General features: G+C 46.8%; 1 pseudogene; it reads right to left on the minus strand.

The window, feature by feature from the left end:
* Positions 1-8,628: 8,628 nt before the first annotated feature.
* The window catches only part of LOC102061756 (E3 ubiquitin-protein ligase BRE1A-like), a 38,301-nt pseudogene continuing 31,885 nt past the window's right edge, over positions 8,629-15,044 (minus strand).

A 15,044-nucleotide genomic window follows, 5' to 3' on the forward strand; every position in this document is an offset into this window, starting at 1 on the left:
CTGGACATGGTGCTTGAGACTTTGAGACACTGGAGGAGATGTTTTCTCCCTCTGCTTGGGCAATTGCATTGGACAGGGAAGGAAGGGGCTGTACTGAGAGCTTGTGAATGTTGCTACATGGCTGAGAAGGAAAAGCTTCTTGAGTTCAGCTGTGAATGGACAAGGAAGGCTTTGCTTGGTAAAGTAAGATTTCCTAAAGAAGAGGGAATGAAAATGTCATCCCTGAGTAAGGATGAAAATGTGTGAGCCTGTGTTGGCCAAGTTTGGCTGCTCCTTTTCCTGGGAAGAATCCCTGATGCAGGAGCATTTGCGGCGAGGAAGTGGAAGCTTTGTGGGTTCTTTGTAGGTTTGTTTGATGGGAAAGAAGAGAAGAGTGTTTGGAGAAGTGGCACTGTAGGCCAAGTGCCCCGTGCAGGGAGGGGCATGCCAGAGGTGCCTCTGTTGCAGCAGCAGATGTGGGCTGTGCCTCTTTTGGGTGAAAAGGCCAAGGCAAAGCAAGGGCTGGGCTGCAGCTGCTGCTGCTGTGTGAGCCCTGCCGTGCGTGTGGGCACTCCCAGAGCCGTGGCTGGGGCTGGGCTGCAGCTGCAGCTTTCTTGTCCTCTCAGAAAGCTGCTGCCTGCAGTCCAGTTTCCATCTGGGAAATCCTCAGCTGGGCAAACTGGCCAGTCTATGCTGTCCACGTTGCAGATCTCAGTCCCCTTGCTCTTGGGCATCTCTGTGGGAAGAGGTGTGTGTTCCCATGCTGTCCCTGCCAAGCTGCAGCCTGGATGAGACTGGTGTGCTCAGGGCTGTGGAGGGAAGAGCACATCCCTGTGCCAGGAGCTGGCAGGACTCCTCCTTAGCAGCCATTCCATGTGTTCAGTGTCACCCCCATGTTCAACACTGTCACTGTCAGCTTTGACAGCTCTTGGACTGTGTTTCAGAAGTCAAATTTTTCTGACTGTCAAAGGGCTTTGGGGCCCAGAGTTCTTGTTAGGAACAAGGGATTAAGCATGTGAGCCATGGAGGTGTTGGACCAGGTGTTTTGTGTAAGTGGTGAGAAGGGTTTCTTCCTTTCTGTTTCTCTTTCAAGGGAAATATTAATGTTGCCCCTGAGTCTTCAGGAGGGGAGCCTGTGGACAGCTGCAGCAGAGGGAGCTTTGCCTGGCACTGAGAGCTGCAGGAACAATTCCCAGGAGCCCAAGGAGCTTGGTAAGGACAGAGCCGCCACTGGTTTAGAGAGGGGTGAGATGGCTGCTCTGAGCCTGCCTCTGGCAGGAAGGGAGATGAGAAGGGTTGAGTTCCTGTCTGCAGGTTTGGTGCTTCCTGGTGCCTTGAGTTCAACTCCTGCACGGGCACAACCCGCCTGAGCCCTGCCTCCACACTTCTCCAGAGGCTCGGACACTGAGTCCTCTGCTGGGGCAAGAGAGCAGGGAATAAACCTGACCTTGTGGGAGTTGTGTCACCAAGCCAGTGTGTCCCAGTTTTGTGCTGATGTCCATGGATAAGTTTGCTGCAGGATGTCAGTGCTCTGAAGGCAACCCTGAGTGAGTCTTGAAGCAAGAGAGGAAAAGCCCAGCAAAAGGTCAGTGTAGAAGTCTGAGATTTTTGTCCCCAAGCATTAAATCCATGTAGTGCCAGTCTGCTGATAGCTGTAGTGAGATACATTAAAAATACTAGCAGCAGAAGCTCTGAGGCCAAAGAAAATCATTACTCACAAATCCAGTAGCTCAAGGAAAAACTGAAATTACCCCTTTAAATTAGCAAGAACTAAAGGGGAGAGAGAGCACTTTGGGTCTACATTCTTGAGCAAAGCTGGTGCTGCCTGCAGTCCTGTTAGGGAGCTCTTTCCCTCTGGGATGACCGAGAGCTGGTGGTTGTTTTGGAGGAGCTGTTGCTCACTGCAGAGGGCAGGTTGTAGACGGCAGGGAACGGTGCTAGTTCATAACTCAGCTCCCAGCACCTTCAGCTTCAGCCATTTCAGTGAGGACTGAGGTCTGTCTGTCAGCACAGAAAGAACCAGGCTGGGCTTCTTTGTGGCAGCTGGCACTGTCTGTGTTTCAAGCTCTCAGGGGGGCCCTTTGCACTGCAAGGGCTTTGACTTTATTGGGATACTTCAAAACTTCTGAAGTTTTAAACACTTGGAAAGAGTCTGGCTTCTTGAAGAGCAAGCTTCAAACTGCCAAGTGATAGTCTGCCTTTCCTGCCATCTTTTACAGTCTTTGATAGAAGGACAGTTACTTCCAAAGGGACAAATGATGCACAGAGGCCAATATTGACCTAGTGTTCCCTTTGCTTCCCAGATTTCCAGCTGATCTGCCTTGCCAGGAGGGCTGCCCTGCATGGGAAGAAGGATCAGAGGAGAGCCTGTGAGCATGAGGCAGGTGGAATCCCTTAGTGTACACATAGATTTATAGATTTCTACAATTATACTTCTATATCCATATAGTTGCATTTATAGATTTATAGAGGTGTGTTTATATGTGCATATATATATACATCTATACAGTTAAATTTATCTATATTTTAATAGATGGAACAGAATTAGTTAAATTTTTCAATTTTGAGATTTACATTAATATATTTATAGAGTTACATTTAGATGACTACATTTAGACGGCCAGATTTAGATGCTTGCATTTAGGCGCTTAGATATAGACTTAATGTGCATAGTTATTTAGTTAGAGGTATGTGGAAGTTTAGATGCATAGATTGAGCTGTGTATGCCTAGGCTGCATTTTTACCTCTTTCCCCCCTCGGCTGCCTTTTTCACGTCTTGCTTTTCCCCCGGTGCCCCCTGCGTCCCCTGTCCCTGTGCTGGCTCCGAGCTGGCGGCCGGGCCGGGCGGAGCAGCGCTTCCAGCCCCGGCTGTCCCTGGAGCGGTGGGAGCTGCCGCTGGCCCCAGGCACTGTCCCCCGAGGAGCTGCTGAAGGACGGTGAGACAGAGGGGGCTGAGGGGGTGGTGGTGCCGAAGGGACGGTGACCCTGAGCTGCTGCTGGGGCTGAGGGCTGTGGGGCAGCCGAGGGCCATGGTGGCGCTGAGGTGACAGGGAAGTGGCACAGGCTGACGGGCTGGCGGGTCTCAGGGGACGGGATGGCTCAGAAGGGACTGAGGGGGTGAGAGGACTGTGAGGGGCTGAAGAAAATGAAGGGGGCTGGGGCTTCACCGAGAGCATGGCGGGGCTGAGGGGATGGAGGGGGCCAGCAGGGAGCGCAGAGGGCTCCGGGACTGCAGCTCTGCCAGGCCTTGGAAGCAATTCCAGAGCCTCCACTTTTGCCACAGCTGCAAGGAAGACCTTGAGGATGTGAAATACAAAGCTGTATTTCGTGTAAGGTACAAAGAGGCGACGTGTGTGTATTTGTGAGTGCAAAATGTGTCGACACCAACAATGGGAGAGCTGTGAATTCTAATAATAACTGAGGAAAATAAAGCATGGAAAAAGGCCTTTGAACCTACCTTTTGCTTGCAATTAACCCTGGTTGATTTAGGAGCATTGGAATTAAAAGAGTTAAGGATGTTGCTTTTTGCTTGTAGTTAATCCATAAAGAGCTCTGCAATAATAACCTTTTGAAGTATAATTTTGGAATATTACTTGTATCCTTGAAACTATAGCTTTAGAATACATATAAAGGAAACATGCTTATCTCACACCTTATTGAAGCAGAGAAAAACAGATTGAGAAAGGAAGATGAACATCACCTCAAGGATTTATGGTTTCGACCAAAGGGAAGCTGGACATCACTGTTATTAGATTTATAGTCTCTGCAGTTAAAAGGTGGACCCATATCTGGGGAGCTGGACTCCACCAGATGGGATTCGTCTTTCTTCTTTCAGAAACTGGGCCGTCACCATCTGGGGATACTCCTTTTGAGAATACATCCTGAGAAAAACTAAATCACAATAGTGTATAGAATTGTGATGTAATAATTTGACATGAAAATTGCTGATGAGTAAAAATTGGAAATAGAAACTGCTGAAAAAGCTGATAAGTACCCCTATAAATACCTGTAACCCTCAACTATCGGTGTGCAGTTGGAGGGAAAAGTTCCCCCACTGTACCCAGTGCTGTATTGCTCATACTTTACCATATTAAATAATAAATTGATTGCTGCTTGAATATTGGTCTAGTCAAGCTTCTTATTCATAACAAGGACAGCCATTTGTCGGCTGCGATGGGTGTTCTGTGATTTGTGCTACCCAAAGCCATGGGCAGATGTACATGCTGGAAGATTTTGGCCAGGCAAATCTCCAGCCATGCCCAGCACATGCCCCACCTGCACTCAGGCTGGGCAAGGGAAGCGCAGATTTGGGCTGGCAGCAGAGCTGCACGTTGGCTCAGAACTCGCTGCAGAGGCCTGCTGAGAAAACTCCGGGACTCCAGTGAGCACAGAATCCACCCAGGGAGGACAAATCTGCCCTCCCCTTGTCACAGACATCTTTCATGAAAAATCCTTTTCTTAGGATTTTTTCTCCTGAGAAGCTGAGAGGCCTCAGGAACAAAATGTAAACAATCATTATCTACTGCTGTGGAATACAACAGGTAGATCTGTGAGTGATCTCATAGAGTTGTTTATAATTAATGGCCAATCACAGTCAGCTGCCTTAGACTCTCTGTCCGAGACAGAAGCCTTTGTTATCATTCTTTTTTTTTCCTATTCTTAGCTAGCCTTCTGATGAAATCCTTTCTTCTATTCTTTTAGTATAGTTTTAATATAATATATATCATAAAATAATAAATCAAGCCTTCTGAAACATGGAGTCAGATCCTCATCTCCTCCCTCATCCTCAGACCCCTGTGAACACTGTCACACCCCCTCCCAATGGCAGCTCTTTAGGAAGTGCTCCAAGTGTCCCTCTGAAGCTCATCCCAGAGACCAGAAGCCAGCAGGGATCCTGAGACAGCTCCGCTGCCTTTGGCAGCACTTTGGCAAATGAGCTGCAGCAAGGGAGAGGCAGCAGTGACTGTGACTACTGCAGGCTGGGGATGAAGGAAGGGCCATGGACACAAGTGCTGAGATGCCACAAAATCCAGAAGAAGGCTGGAGAACTGGGAATGAGGAAGATCTCACAAGTGCTGAAATGATGGAACTTTGTGTGAAGTTCCCTGGAGGAACTGACAGGGACTTACTGCTAGGATCAGCAGGAGCAGAAGGCAGCAGGATCTGCTCATTTTCCAGACTCTGTTTTCAGGACACAGGCTGGGGTGGCCCCTGCTCCCACAAAGACCTTGCCCATGGAGGCTGCAGGGCAAAAGCAGTCCCCTTGCAAAGAGAGGCTTTGCAGTTTGTTATAAATGAGAAGCTTGACTTCTCATTTATATTCAATATTCAAGCAGCAATCGATTTATTAATTGATATGGTAAAGTATGAGCAATACAGCGCTGGGTACAGTGGGGGAAGTTTTCCCTCCAACTGCACACTGATAGTTGAGGGTTACAGGTATTTATAGGGGTACTCATCAGCTTTCTCAGCACTTTCTATTCCAAATTTTTACGTCAAAATTCTATACAAAATAGTGATTTAGTTTTTCTCAGGATGTATCCCAGAAAGGAGTATCCCCGGATGGTGGCGGTCTGGTTTCCAAAAGAAGGAAGAAATATCCCATTTGGTGAGGTCCAGCTCTCCAGATGTGGGTCCACCTTTTAATTGCAAGGATTATAAATCCCAGCTTCCCTTGGTCAAAACTATTAATTCTTGAGTTGATGTTCATCTTCCTATCTCAAGCTGCTTTTCACTGTTTTGTTAAGGCGTGAGATAAGCATGTTTCCTTTATATATATTCTAAAGCCATAGTTTCAAAGATCCTTACTACAAGCAATATTCTAAAATTATACTTCAAAAGGTTATTATTGCAAAACTCTTTAAGACTTAGCTCGAAGCAGAAAGTTCCTGTCAAAAAGCAACATCCTTAACACTTTAATTCAAATGCTCCTAAATCAACTTAAGACTTATAAAGGTTAATTGCGAACAAAAGATAGGTTCAAAGGCCTTCTTCCCTGCTTTACTTTCCTTAGTTATTATTAGAATTTGTCTTTATAACTCTCCTGTAGTCGGTTTCCACACATACCACAATCACAAATACACATGTTGCCTGTATGTACCTGACAGGAAACACAGCTTTGTATTTCACAAGTTGAAGTCCACTGCCCTTGTGTTGAGGGGATGAATGACTGCGCTGCCAAAGCACAGCAGCTGCAGCGCCCCTCTCGGCTCTGTGTGTGCGTTGCAGGCCTGCCTGACGTGCCCATGCTGCAACACCTGCGAGCAGGACAAAGTGACCTGATTGCATCATTAGCACAGTTCCTGATGTCACACTTCCCGACCAGCCAGGGCCAGGTCTCGGCCAGAGCTCAGGCCTGGGCTGGGAGGAGTTTCCCCTAAAATACCCTACAGAAGCCCGTATTCATGTCAGTTGGGAAAGTTTCCTAAAGTGATACATTTCTTGCAGATAACTTCACAAGGTTATGCAGAACTAGCATAAGTGTCTTTGTAGTCTATTTTTAGCTAAATACTGATGGGCTTGATGACCCCAGGATTCGTCTTGTAAGTCAGCTCTGGCTTAGGCTTGCTGCTCAAGCCTCAGCACATCAGACACTGAAATTAGAGAACCTTTTGATAAAGGTATAGCCCAATACTTCTTTTAGCCCAATACTTCTAGTCCTGATAAATTTGAATTCTTCCCATAATTTCTGGCAAACAGATCATCTAAAATTTTCACTGCTTATCAGTGTTTAAATTCTATCCACCAAAAGAAACCCAGTCACTTCCAAAATGCACTTGAAATAAGCTAATATTTTAAAACAAAACCAAGACTTTTTTCTTGCTAAGTGAGAAAAGGAGTTTCCAAAACTCCTCTGTGAAACTAATGCAGATTGTTTGAAGTATCCATTTGCTATGAGGAGCAGAGGGACGGCAACCTGGGCAGAGTGCACATAAAGCTCATTTCAGTAGGAAGGTGATACAAGAGACACTGGGGATGGACAGAAGGGCTTTGCAGCTCTGCTGGGGCTGTTCAGTTCAGGTTGCTGTTCTCAGCTGTAAAAGGAACTCTTGCTGCTGTAGCAAAGCTGTTTGAAGATGCAGTTTGTTCATGAACCAGATTCTGGTTGAAGAAGCATTTGTACCCCAAAATCTACCAGCAGCATTACCACACCATTCTTTAGCCAACTTGCTGCCAGAACCTGTAATCCCAGGAGCAACTTCAGGGAAAGGAGAGTGGGTTCTACTCTCATTCCTTCTAACAGCTCTTATACCATGGCAAGAACACCCAGCAGCCCAGGTTCCCCTTGGAAAGGCAGGATGCCGTGTTCATTCTCACTTTTCAGGATTCCTCATCATTTACAAGCTTTACTCATACATTCTGAATGTTTTCAGCAAGATAATGAATAGTGTATGAGCCTGTGATGAACTCCTTTCACTTTGTATCTGGTATTTCCTGCAGGGAGGGGATGGAGGAAGGCAGGAGATTCCCTCCTTCAGGGAAGGGAGGCAAACCTCTGACAGGTGCACCTTCCATGCAAATTATGTTAACAAGGAAAACACTACACCCTAGGAAGAAATCAAAAACTTCCCATTTTGAGTTTAGGAACAGACTTCAAATGCAGCCTCCAAGCACAGGGAGCACTGAGACTTTAAGCCACATGACATCTCTGCCAGAATTCCCAGCAGCCACGACAAAATGACTGCAGAAATAATGCAGCATCCTGGCCCTCCTGGGGGCCTTATTCCTGTTGTGTCAGGAATAAGGCACTGGGGATACAGCCAGAGGGACAAAAGTTGCTCTAGCTGAGCATATTTTGAAAGGAGAGGAAGGAAGAAATTAAGTGTCTCTGCTATTGAAGTGTAAAGCTTGTGAGAAATGTTTTGAAGAACTGGATAAAGAATGGGAGAACAGACAGACAGTACCAGAGGCAGGAGAACCAGAAAAATAAACCAAAAAACAGTTTTAGTAAGAATTTGTGCATAACAAGGTTAATCTTTGTGGTAAAGCTGCAGCTTTACCACAAAGGGATGCTGAAAGCCCTTTTCTGAGAAGGACAATGACAGCAATGCCTCAGCCTAGGGGAAGGTGAGCACATCAACCAGGGCTCCTGAGTGGAATGCTATTTCTAAGGGTCTCCAAGATCTCTCCTTTCTCCTCTTCTGGACATTTAGATGTGTTTGTTTGGGGCTAGGGTTTCCTAGTGCACCAGCCCTTCAGGGTTCTTGCCCAGGCTCAGGAAGATCTCAGGTACCTAAGGAGTTGCTCCACTGAGTCTACAGATTCATTTCCTTGGCCTCTGTTGGGCCTGGTAATTGGGAAACTCTTCCCTTCCAGGAGCAGTGCCATTCCTTGATGGGATTTAATTAGCAGAGCCCTCAAATGAAGCTATCACAGATCCCTGCTGCAGCTCAGCTTCCATCCCACCAAGGCAGTGGCACGTTCCCACCTTGGCAGTGTGATAGGGAGAAATGGGAAATTTCCTCTCAGGCACAAAGAACACACAAAAAACGAGGGCACGACCAAAGGGACAGGGCCAAGAAAGGAAGCAAGATCAAGAGTGTGTTTCTTTCGAGACCCTGAAGGCCACTGCCAGGAGATGCTGCAGCCCAGGCAGCAGAAGCTGAGAGGGAGAGAGGGAGGCTTTGCAGCAGTGGGGGCTCAGAGGCCTCAGCCAACGTCGATCCTGTGGGAGCCGCTGGCCCCGAAGGCCGCGCTGCGCTTGGGGCGCTTGTGCTGCCAGAGGCCGTAGCGCGGCCACACGCACTCCAAGCAGAAAACGTGGAAGCACTTGGTGAGCAGCGCGTCCTTCTTGTGCGTGCTGCAGCACGGGCATGTCAGGCGGGCCTGCAACACACACACAGACACACAGACACACACAGACACACACACAGACACAGACAGACAGACTCACACACAGACACAGACACACACACACACACGCAGACAGACACACACAGACACAACACACACACACGCACACACACACACACGCACACAGACACACACACAGGCACACAGGCGCACACACACAAACACACACACACACAGACACACACACAGACAGACACAACACACACACACACGCAGACAGACTCACACACAGACACAGGCGCACAGACACACACACACACAGACACACAGGCACACACACACAGACACACACATACAGACACACACAGACACAGACACACATGGACAGACACACAGACACACAGACACACAGACAGAGAGCTGTGAGGGGCGCTGCAGCCCAGCTGCTGTGCTCAGAGATGTCTCAACATGAAGGTCCTTCCATTCCTCAGAAAGACAATGTGGTTTCTCCAGTGCCAGAGTACAGACGAGAGATGTCAGATACTGAAAGTGTGCCTGCACACCTTCTGACTAAGGTAAAAAGGGAAGCTGAGGGACACAGATACTCACCTTGCAATCCTTGTTTTCCTCCATCAGGATCTCATCACAGTTGGGAACCATGTCAGGCTTCTTTGTGGTCTCCAGCCTTCTGCGCAACCCAGAAATATCTTCCTGCACAAAAGCAGGAGACCAAGAGAAGGAGCAGTAAATTCTCTATCAGCTTCTTCAGGGACCAAAGAGGATATGCATCTGGCTAAGTCATACCATCCATAGTTTCATCCTCTATAATCCAAGAGGCAACATGTTCCTCTGATGCTACAAGTATTGTCAGTTATCAGGGGACAAAATCTGAAAGAGCCAAGACCTCATGAAGCCAAAATCAAAGTGAAACTGGACACCAAGAGCAGTTCAGCTGAAACCCTGGGCAAGCTCAATGTACAAGAAAGACACCAAGGCAGACCGATCTTTAAGGAGTGTGTATAGGATATGTACCTCAGCCCTTTTGAAGTTGAACATCTCTTTCTCTCTAGTTACTCTGTTTTTCACAATCTCTTCCTGAAAATCATGTAACTACTTCTGAGCCTGTTCTAGCTGGGCCTTCAGATCATCTGCAAGCTGGGCTGCATCCATGATCTGAGAAAGAAAACCAGTATATAAGGACCAAACATAGAAGAACAGCTCTAGTGGCTCCTATTCCCTGTTATTACCTTATTATCAACAAGTTTTAATCATTTAGCTTCAAGATTCCTTTGGGCAGAGCCAAACCTTGGCATGCTGCAAAGCACATCACTTAGAAAAACACTAGTGATCATCCAAATCTCTTCTCAAAGTATTTTCAGCCTTCCAACTTCAACATCTTCTCTATTAAATTGTCCAGAGGCAGTTCTATAGCTGAACTAGACAGAACTGCAAGATACCTATTTCTAACAATCTTCCCTTTTCACCAGCTCTCTTCTGACTTTATAACCAAATGCCCTAATACCACTAATTGTCATATTAAGCACAGGTGGCTCTGCTGAATTCTCCCTAGCTCCGCCTCATTGTGATAGTCTAGCTTTCCTTTTTGCCTGTTTTAATGTAATTTCTGCATTTCTACTAAACTTTAACAACAAAGGCAGCACAAGACTTAGTCTTATTTTACTGGTAACACACCTACTTTACTATCTTAGGAATTTGTTAAAAGTGTTCACACTCCCCACCTATATCTCCTTTTGCTTATCTTTGCTATAAAAGCTTTCACCCCAGTTCATCTGGCTGCTGTCTTTTTCTTTTTCCAGAAAAACAAATAACCTGCTTCTTCTTACCAAAACAAAACATCAGTCTCCAGTGCTTTAATCATAATTTTCTCCAGGACTCCTCAGCCTTCTGATACACTCATCCAAAACCAGGGAATACCAGGTTCTGTAATGCCAGTGGGAGCTCAGAGCCTTCCCTACCTCCCCAAGCTCCCCCTCACAGCCCAAGAGGAAAGGAAGGCCTCGCTCACCTTGTGTTTGTTCATTTCCAGGGCCTGTGTTTGCAGCCCCAGCTCCCTCTCTCCTGTTCCAATGCTGCTCTGCAGTAAGTGTTCCCTCTCCTCCAGCTTCTGATCCACCTGCAGCTGGGCATCCATCTTAGAAAGGGACACAGAGGGAACAGAAGGAATGAATGAATGCATGCTCTGTGGGTCTTCAGAGCTGTCATTCAAGCTGCAGCTAAAACTATCCCTGCTTCCCCATCACCAGGGAACACATCTTCATCTTGCCTTTTTCTCCCTGAACAGCTGTGCCTGTATCCAGAGAGCTGTACCCAGCTCTCTCTGGTCAACACTTTAAAAGTTAGCAGTCAAATATTTGCAACAAAGTCTTAATTTTTGGGCAGTGGCTTAAAGACTTGCTGTAAGGCAGCAAACAGTTCCACTTCTTTTGGCAACCTCTAGCAGTGCCTTGCCACCCTCTGAGTGAAGAATTTCTTTTTAACATCTAATATAAGCCTGCCCTCTTTCAGTTTAAAACCCCTGCCTCTTGTCCTGTAATTGTATGCTCACATAAAAAGTTCCTCCTCATAAAAATTTTCCTAAGCCCCCTTCAGGTACTGGAAGGCTGGAATGAAGTCTCCCCTGAGTCTTCTCCAAGCTGAACAGGCCCAGCTCTCCCCACCTGTTCTTGTAGCAGAGGGGCTCATTTCTTCTCACCATCTTTACAGCCTCCTCTGGAGGAGGAGGAGCCCTGCAGAGGTCCATGTGTCTTTCCTGTGCTGAGGACCCCAGAGCTGGATGCAGCACTGCAGCTGGCCTCTCACAAGGGCAGAGCAGAGGGGCAGAATCCCCTCCCTCAGCCCTGCTGCCCACGCTGCTTTGGATGCAGTTGGCTTTCTGGGCTCCCAGCATGCGCCGCTGGGTCAGGTCCAGCCTCTCATCCAGCAGAATCCAAGAGTCCTTCTCTGCTCTGGTGCTCTCAGTGATTTCCTCTCCCAGCCTGTGCCCATGTCTGAGTTAATAAACCCCAATCGTTTATTAACAAGCAGACTGAACCATGGTTTCCTGTAAGAGCCAAAATGACAGATGCAAGACTCCGAGCAGCTCTCCAAAATGCAGTTTGTTCCATCCAAGACGTTACAGCAGTCCAGGGTCATGGGTGACAGAGCCTGTGCCTACAGCTGTCAGCTCCAGCTGCAGGCAGGCCTGGAGACCCTTTAGTTTTGGTTACAATGCATTATATACTTTTCTTGGCTGAGCATCTTAATACAATAGAACCAATTTATACCTTAATTATTATCTATAGCCTATCATAACTACTATATATACCATATTCATGTTATTAGTCTCCAATCACTAAAAGTTAGTATGTCACAGTTTAAGCTAGAAGTTGTTTTTCAGTTTTCTTGCAGTGGAAATTCTGAGACCATTTTTCTACTTGTAACTTTGCTGACTTGTTTGCCTGTGCTATCTTTCTGCTTGGTAAAAACATCTTCTTGTTTGAGGTGGGTTTATCCTTTGCTCTAAGTCATAAAAACCTCTTCTAATTAACATACCCTTTGCCTCCTTGGTTATCCAGTAAGACTGGCTTAGCAATTCTTTTCTTCTGTGGGAAAAGGGCTGGCGTTGGTTTTCAGGGGCCTGTGGCCTGGAGTGGCTGCTGCCTGCAGAAATTCCACATTGTGCAGGATGCCTCCCAGGCCCAAGCTGGCACCAGTGCCAACTTGGGCTGCTTTGACAGCAATAAGAAATGAATACTAATAGATGAAATTTGGGAAAAAACCCCAATCGTTTATTAACAAGCAGAATGCCTGAAAAGCAAGAAAAAAGGCCTGTAGCTTCTAGATATCAAACTCAGACCTCACCGTCCCCCCACTGGAACAAAGACCCAAAATTCCAGAGAAAAATCCCCCCAGGACATGCGTTACAAGATGGCACTGGGTTCTCCCTCAGGAAGAGCAGGAGCTATCATGGAGTAGTTCCAGCAGCAGATGAAAGTTCAGTGGCTTGTCCGGAATTGACTTTCTCCCAGTGCAGAGCTCCGTGGAGTGGGCACGGCAGGTGAAGCAGCTTGGCTGGAGCCCCTCAGTGTCTTTTCTCCCCGGTGTGGCTCAGCTCACACACTCTCAGGCTGGGAGCACGGCTGCTCCGCTTCTGCCCGCACCGTGTCCCTGGGCTTGGACAAACAGATTTCTGCCGGGAGAGCCCTGCAGACTGATACACATATCTTTCATAAAGGCCACAAAAACAACTACAAACTCTCTGCCTACAGCAGCTTTCAGAAAGGGCTGCAGAATTCCAGGACAGCTTAAAGTGGGAGGCAGAAGGCTTTTGTCTTGATCCTGCCTGCAGAATTCTTGATGATCTGATGCAATTTTATTCAGATGTAACATGAGAGCTGAGTTTTTATATTGAAATATTTCATGATGAGTGACAAGCCTTGGGAGCACAAGGTACAGGACTGACGTGTGAAACCAAGAGCCTGTCCTCCAAAATGACCTGATTAACTGTCCATTTTATTACTCTTGTATTTATTCCACATTAATAAGCAAAACCAAGCTTTTCTTGGAGGTAAAAAACAGGCATGGGATACACTACAGTCCCTCGCAGGGTCACCAGGGCTGGCAGTGACAAAGCAGGCAGTCTGCCTCATTGTGAACCACTACAGAGCTACATCCCACTGTGTTTTTAAGTAGCATGACCTCCTTTTCTGCATGAGATACAGAATGGAGGTCCCAAATTATTTTCATGCAAGCATGCAGCAAAGAAATGATCCTGCTCTCCTAATGAAGCTTTGGCTTGGGCAATTACACTCTTCCAATTCATCTTTTGATGCAGACACTCCAGGTTTTCCCCCATACCCCTGCAAGGCTGGCAGTGTCTGTTTCCCATTTACTCTTCTTCCCTAGAGCCAGTACAGTGGCTGCTTTGAAACTAAAAGCTCTGAGATCTGGATATCATGAAGGAGCATGAAATGCTAATTAAGTGCTCACATTGGTAATCCCCAGCTCTGCCCTTCACAGAGCTCTGAAGCAGCAGCAGGAGGATCATGCATCATTGCTGTTTGTGGATGTTCATATTTCTTGGTGTGCAAGAGCAGTAGCTTTGAGGAGGGACAAGAACGTCCCTCTTCAACCAGTGGCTGTGCAAGGAGATGTGAAGTTTCACAGCCATTTTTAGGACATTTTAGAAAGATCTAAGATACTATTGTGGCATGGAGCAGGCCCCTAATCTTGTCTCCAAAGAAATCCCCAAAGGACACATTCACTCTGCTGCTGATGGCAACCCCATAAGCTCATGGAGCAGTTTTCCCTGCAACATGCCATCCTGCCTGGGCTTTACTAGGCCAGGACTAGACCCATAGCTAAGCAAACACATGCAGGCACGTGACACAGAGTTTTTCCTGCAGAAAACCCAATTAACCCATTCACATGCAGTTCCTTCTGTAACATCTGAAGCTGGCAGCCATGAGGATTTTGCTGTTAAAAGGTTACAGAATGCACTGGGCCCAGATGTGTTTTTCCTAAGGCAAAGCAAATTGAAATAAGAAGTATAAAAGCTTAAAATTACTATGAAAGGAAACTGTAGAATAATTTCTGGAAAGGCAGCATTGTCAATGATCATGCAGCCCACCAATAGCTGAAGTGGAATACAGAATTGCTTGTTCCAGCTATGCAGGAATTCATTACCCTGGCAAGCACTGGTCCATTGGAACAAATGATCCTCTAGCTCTGGGCTGAATGGCACCCAGGCTGGAGTGTAAATAGATTGGAGGAACCCTTGTCACTCATTATTGGCCTCACAGTCCACTCATCCCTCAGCAAGCAAGTTGCAAACAACACAGTTAGACTGCTGTCCTGGGTAAATATACATACAGGTGACTTTTCCAAAGCTGTGCATCATTTTCCAGTGAAATACACAACTTCATCTTACCTATGAAATTGTGATTGAAGACACTTGTGAGCCAGATCTGTGTGAGATGGCAAAGGAGCAAAGCTTTGCCATTTGAACACACTCCCCTTGGTTTCTTTGCTCAGGCCTTTGGTGAGCACAGAATAAATTTACGTGGAAAACTTTTGACTGGACAGGATCTTTTGGGTCCATTGTCCCCTGAACATGTGAACAGGTGGTCCCATTGTAATGCCAAGTAACAAAGAGCAGCACAAATGACACAAAGAAGCCATGGTGGAAGAGGAAGCGGAGCGGCCCAATGAGGAAAGCATGTGGTGAGACACTGGCACATCGAGTGAGCTGCACTCCCATAAACCTCTAGGCT

This window comes from Zonotrichia albicollis, chromosome Z, assembly GCF_047830755.1.
Source record: "Zonotrichia albicollis isolate bZonAlb1 chromosome Z, bZonAlb1.hap1, whole genome shotgun sequence".
NCBI classification, from domain to species: Eukaryota; Metazoa; Chordata; class Aves; order Passeriformes; family Passerellidae; genus Zonotrichia; species Zonotrichia albicollis.